This window comes from Amphibalanus amphitrite, unplaced genomic scaffold (assembly GCF_019059575.1).
Source record: "Amphibalanus amphitrite isolate SeventyFive unplaced genomic scaffold, NRLGWU_Aamphi_draft 001494F_arrow, whole genome shotgun sequence".
NCBI classification, from domain to species: Eukaryota; Metazoa; Arthropoda; class Thecostraca; order Balanomorpha; family Balanidae; genus Amphibalanus; species Amphibalanus amphitrite.
In genome coordinates, this window is record NW_024882987.1 from 105621 (window position 1) to 112611 (window position 6991).

A 6991-nucleotide genomic window follows, 5' to 3' on the forward strand; every position below is an offset into this window, starting at 1 on the left:
AGTGGTGGCAGCGGTGGGATTACTAAAAAACTGACTTATTTTATTTTAGGCACGCCTAAGGCGAGCTAATTAATTTATTGTCGGTTCCGCTCCAAACAGGGCGGCGAACCCAACGATTTTTTTGTTTGTTTGTTTTTATTGCAATCCTATATTTCTTACATTGTGATTTTGTTTTGCCTTTAATATTAAATGTAAGTCATGTATGTAGGTATCGGGCCGTTCATGTTCGCAGTGGTTCATCTCTCCCAACCTGTCCCGGCCAGTGGGCCAGGCGGGCGGCTCGGCCCTCGCGGTCAGTCACCGCGGGGTGCCAGCGCCGGCTCGCGGCGGTCCCGCGGCAATTAGGCCCTGCCCTCCGCTCTGTCTGATTGGTGTAGGGACGGAGGATGGGCGTGGCCAAATTGAGTGTGGGGCTGAGGGGTGCCTCTGAGGACAGTGTATGTCCAGGTGTTCTTCCGCGTCATTGCTGAGGGTTCTCGGGCCCATTCGTGCATTGTGCTGAAAGCAACGAGTTTTGAGGTGAGCGATGGAATTCGCACTTATCGAAGTCGCGATTGCCCTACCAGTGACCCGGGACGATTGTTTATGAGGGACCGGCTACCGTCTCATATTTCAAGTGTACACGACCCAAAGCCCATCAACTGAGCGGTAGGCCAAGCGCGGCTTCGGGCCAAACGTTGTGTGGGGTGAAGCGCTGCTCCACGCCTGATTGGGACTGCAGCCCATCAGAGCAAAGTGGGCATAAACAATCGTCCTGTGTGAGTCAATACCCGACTAGAGATGGGTTAGTTTGGGGGTAGAGGCCGTGAGTCCATGACGCTACTCGTTTTATTTTCGCTTTCAGCACGATGACCGATCCGGAGTCCCGAGAACAACAGGCGGGAGGCACCACAGGGACCAATATGTACTCGGAAAATTATTACACCCTCCCAACAGAACGCCCGCAGCCGGAAGCTCCTGTGGATTCGTCTGGAGCCCCAGGTCAGTCCGGTATACGGGGAACTGCTGGAATGGGCGGTGTGGTGGAAGGCGTCCGTGCACTGCAGTTAGGAGAGAGCAGCGGTCAACACGTAGAGTCCTTTTTCTTGCGTCAACTGGGTCATTTTAAAGGAGAATACAACGGCGAGGCCATTACAGAGTGGACCGATAAAGTAGAGTTGCTGAAGGAGATCGCGGAAGCCTCTGATGCGGAGATTTTGCGTGTCCTTCCGCTCCGCATGTCATCTCGTGCGGTTCAGTTCATGAAAGGATTTCTAGCCTCAAAACCAGTCTCAGAGCGAACCTGGCGAAATGTTAAGAGTGCCCTTCTGACCCAATTCGGAGGGAAAATCGAACCCACTCAGCTGGTTAACCAGCTACAGCAGGCGAAAATGGGACGGGACACTCCCGTCCGTGAGTTCGCCCTCCAAGTAGGTCGACTCGCTCGGCTAGCATACCCCGAGTTATCAAGTGATCTTGGTACCCCCGAGCAAAAGAAGCTCCAGCATACCATGTTTAACAGAATTGCTCTTGAGCAGTTCACTGCCGGGCTTCCTCCGCTCTTGAGCCGTCCCATTCTGGAAAACCGTGTCACAGACTTCCAGGATGCTGTTGAGTTAGCGGCACATCATGAAGAGATAAATGCCAGATACATGAAAAAGTCAACCATTCACGCAATGCATGAATTCGAGGCAGGGTCTCACCCAAACCAAGCTCCCAACAGCAACAGCTCCGGGAGAAATAGCTCGGGCCCTGAAAATTCGCGTGGTCGCAACAGGACCCCAGGCCGGCGCGGTAAACCTTATCGCAACAATAAGCCAGTGATCTGCCATCGGTGTCATAAGCCAGGGCACTATACGAGGGATTGTCAGGTGGGGATAGGTTGCGAGGTCTGTGGAGAGACTGATCACATTATGGTTGACTGTCGCAACATTGTTTGCGCCCTGTGCAAGGGAAACGGTCACCCTGCCAACAAGTGTCCTTCAAAAAACTCCCAGGGCCCAGCGCCGAGCCGGCCAAACATCAGCTGATGCAGCTCAAGGTCGGGCGGCGCGAGCTGTATGCTCTGGTGGACAGTGGTGCTCCGGTTTCACTGCTCAGTGCGGAAACTTATCGCGAGCTACAGCCAAATGGTGACGAATCTCTTTTACCTCCTAAGGTAAACCTAAAATCAGTGACAGGTCAACAACTCGAAATATTAGGCACGGGAGAGTTACTTTTTGAAATTTCCGAAAACGTGACGGTGAAGCATCAGTTTCAAATAGCAAAAAATCTACAGCCTTATGAAGCGATTCTAGGATTAGACTTCTTGGCCGACCCCAGTCGACAAATACAACACGAGCTGTCAAACTACGTCCTTACATACAACAAAGTTCCCATTCGACTTTTCAACTCGGATCACCACCGACCATGTGCAACCGTGATACCGATCAGGGCTAAAGGACGACACCAGTACGTCGGGCCCCATTCGGTAACATTCATCAGGGTTGAGGCCGAGAAACCCACGCCGGACTCTGCTCTGGAAACCGCGGATAATTTTGAATTTCAACCTCACATCGTTTCCGCCGGAGAACCTCAGCCCATTCCGTGTTTATTCGATCATCAGCAGTACCACTCGAATGACCTTTTTGTAGGCTTTCTCAATATGTCTGACCAGGGAGCGGTCATCAGAAATGACGAACCAGTTGGATTTTTGACCTCAGTCAGCGCTCAGCCATTTCATGACCTTGTGGCCACCGTCATCCGAGAGAGGGAGAAGGGAGCTCCCGGCGAGAAGGAGACAAAAGGTTCAGCTCATGAAACCGGCACAGCTGGTACTGATGCATTCTTGAAAGCATTCGAGTACGGTGAGCTGACTTCGGCTCAGCTCAGCGATGTACAAAACATGCTACTTGAGTATCGCGATTGTTTTGTCATGGATGGAGATGAATTGGGTCTGTGTAATCGCGTGATTCACAGAATCGAAACCACCGTCGATGAACCAGTGGTAACCCAACCGTATCGGGTCCCAAAGGCTTTGGAAGCAGGGGTCAAAACGCTCATTCAAAAGATGCTTGATCAAAACTTGATCAGGAAAAGCAATTCTGAGTACAGTTCACCAGTGGTGCTGGTCGAAAAACCAGACAAAAGCTTACGTTTATGCGTAAATTATCAAAAGCTAAACGCGATATGCAAAAAACGCATGTTTCCTCTACCAAACCCTGACGAGCTCTTGGCAAAGATTGGCGAAAACCAGCCAAAATGGTTTAGTTCCACGGATTTAGCGGCGGCCTTTCATCAAGTCCCAATTCACGAAGGCGACAAGCACAAGACTGCTTTCACTCTACCATGGGCAACCTATGAGTGGAACATTCTACCCACAGGGCTTAGCTCGTCCCCAATTTGTTTTGCCAGGCTCGGGCAAGAAATTTTTGGAGACCTTCTGTCGGAACAAGGATTAGTTTTGTTTATAGATGACCTATGTATGTACGGGCCAACTTTTGAAGATCACATTCAGACCTGGCGCAAAGTCCTAAAATTACTGAGAGAAAACAACTTGAAGCTAAAGCCGTCGAAGACGCATTTGTTCACACAGGAAGGGCTGAAATTTCTGGGACATCAAGTGGGGCCAGGCGGAATCGCACCGAACCCACAAAAGATCGAGGCCATTAAAGATTATCCAACCCCTGAAAACGTTAAGAATGTCAGGTCATTTGTTGCGCTTTGTTCGTACTTCCGCAAACATGTCCCATCACTTGCAGCACTAGCAGCTCCCTTGAACAAACTGACCAGAAAGGGACACAAATTCCAATGGACTGAAGAGTGTGAAAAGGCTTTCACCGGAATGAAAAATGCCTTAGTGAACGCAAATCTGTTGTCATTCCCTCAGTTTGACCGTGAGGGTTCGCCATTCATTCTAGCCACAGACGCCAGCGATGCTGGTATTGGGGGATGGCTGAGTCAAGAGATTGATGGAGAAAGACGGCCAATCTCGTTTTATTCCCGGACCCTTACATCAGCAGAATCAAACTACAGTACAATTGAGAAAGAAGCATTGGCCATCGTTGCAAGCATCAGGGCTTTTCATTATTATCTCCATGGTAGATTCTTCATACTTGAAAGTGACCATGCTCCACTTCGATACGTCCTATCAAACGAACAAAAGGGAAGGGTCCAAAACACGAGGCTCGAGAGGTGGAAGTTGGCCTTACAAGGCTTAGATATGCAGATCAGATACGTAGCCGGTCCCAAAAACACAGTTGCGGATTCGTTATCGAGAAGCCCCTTACCGATAGACTGGAAAGAATTCCAGAAACTCCCCGCCATAGACGACCCAGACATTGGCATCACCCTCGCTACCCTTTTCACCGACGCCGAAACAGACCAGCCTCATCCACGGGTGGCGGCTGCCGATCCGACCCCTCCGACAGCAAGCCCTGTCGAACCACCCGTCCGCCCCGGCGGTCAGCCTGATACGGGGGCAGGCTCAGAGGTCCTAGGCCAGCTCCAGACGGACGCTAGCCAAACAAGGAAACAAACAGTCGACATCGGAACGCTGCAGAGGCAGGACGACCTCTGGAGCCCTCTGATTGACATCCTGGAGGGCAAACGAAAACGCGGGACGCCAAAGCTCTGGAGTCAACTCCCCGAGTTCCATCTCGATGACTCAGGTGTCTTGGTTTATCAGCCGCAGGGCGCTAAACCACGCAAGGTGGTGCCCACATCTCTCGTTTCACAGCTCATCTCGGAAAGCCACGACCACGCGCTCGCTGGGCATTACCATCCGAAGGCTGTCCATGAAAGATTGAAAGAGCATTATTACTGGCCGTCAATGTGGAAAGACATCAAAGCATTTTGTGACAGCTGTGTCAGATGCCACAGCGTCAAAACAAATCACAGAGACAGGCCTGCGCAGCTTGGCACCAACCCACCCGCATATGGACCGTGGGAAACCCTTCATACCGACATTCTCGGACCACTTCCAGAAACCCCAGAAGGATTCAGATGGGTTCTTTTGGTGGTATGTGCCTTCTCCAAATTCGTAGAGCTGGTGCCGCTGAAAGACACCACAGCTGAGACGGTCGCAGAGGCTCTAGTTAACACCTTCTATAGGTACGGCATTCCTCATGAGCTCATCTCAGACAACGGCGTCCAGTTCCGGGCGAAGCTTCTCAAAGAAATTAACAACCTGCTAGGAGTCAAACACATCTTTATTTCGGCCTACCACGCACAAGCAAATTCAAACGCTGAGCGCATGTGTGGGATCGTCAAAAACATGATCGCAACTTCCCTCAACCGCTCACAACGAGAATGGAATCAGTTTCTGGGTGCTACACAGCATGCCATCAATGCTTCCTACCAAACAACAAACAAATGGAGCCCAGCATTCCTCATGTTTGGCAGACATTTCCAACTTCCAATAGAAAAAGCCATGTCATCTGAACTGTCTCCTAACTCAGGCGAGTTAGAAGATTTGGTCACGATTCTGAGGGAACGTCAAGCTGATGCAATTACGCAAGTAATTAGCAATCAGAAGGACGCCCGGAAAAAGCAACGAGAGTGGTACAACCGCCGCGCGCGTGAAAAGGGTTTCGAAATTGGGGATCTGGTCTATGTCTACACGCCTTCAGTTAAAACCGGAAACGCTCGAAAGTTGACCGCAAAATGGCGCCCAGGCTTCGTGATTGAAGGAAAGCATCGGAACGGTCTCACGTACGAAGTTCGTAAGCCGGGCTCACACAAACCAGCAGACGCAGTGCACGTGGACCGCTTGAAGCCCTGCCCGCAGTCCCACGTATATCGGGCTGCTGGGAAGGCCGGACGGGTTCTCGGGAGCAGCCGAGCCGTTCAGGCCCAAGAGACCCTCCATAGACAATTAGAAAAGCCGGGACGGGGAGATGACGGAGAAACTGACGGCTCGACCTCGGATGAGGACAACTTTTTTCCAGGTCGACGCCAGACCAGGCGTCTGTCGGGGACAGGGACCGCTGCTGGAGACGCCAGCAGCGGCATCACCACGGTGCTGGAGGCGGTGGAGGAGCCGCAGCTCCAGGAGGGCTTTTCGTCCTCCTCGGGAGCAGAGGCCCAAAGTGACTCCACGTCCACAGGCTCCTCAGGAGAGGAGGGGTCGGCACGGCCGACCCGGGGCAACGCCGTGTGGCCCAGGAGGTCCCAGCGGGAAAGGAGACCCCCTGACCGTTATAGTCCCTGAGGACCTATATGGCCTTGCCCTGAGGAAACTGAGTTGGGAGTAAAGTAAGGATAGCTTTGCAATCAGTTTGCGCCCCAGTATGATGGTACATGGCTTCAAGTGTATAAATGTGTTTATAAGGCGAACAGACATTCCAGTGGATATTGATTTCAGTGTCTTCAGCACGGCTATCGTTAGCGGAGAAACAAGTACGCAGGTAGGTAACAGACTGTAGGGCTCGCAAGTCGCAAGTGTCTAAAATGTTATTGATGGTTTAATATTGCTTACTGCCAAACATGCAAGCGTTGCAACATCGGCCAATCAAGTGGTCAGATGCAAGGGTACAGTGCATTAGCTGCTAAAGTTACCGTAACAGAAATGTGATTAAATGTGTTGAATCATTTTGCCTAGAGGACTATGATGTTGTTAATGAATGTAAAGGACGCGGTGGCCTACTTGTTCCTAACCTTGTCCGAGGTACAGCACATTTATTTTACCAAATACCGTCTGCATACCTATGTCTTCCGGCGAAGTCAATGTCTTTTTTCAGTCAGTCTAAATGGAGTGCCATGAATAAGAGTGAGCGCTGCCAGAAGGCCAATAATTGCATCCGAACGCTGAACTGCCGAGACTAACTAGAACGCCAGGTAACGGTCATAAAAGTACAGCTCTATCGAAACAAGCATATTTGAACAACTAGACCAATTCTGCGGCAATGTCCATCCCTGGCCGTTACAAATGACGAGAATTGGGCAACGATGTTCTGAGCGAACTCAGCCTCCCGCGATATCATGACTCACAGTTGTCCGGTGTATGGAGCGTCGGCTCTAGTTGCAGTACCTA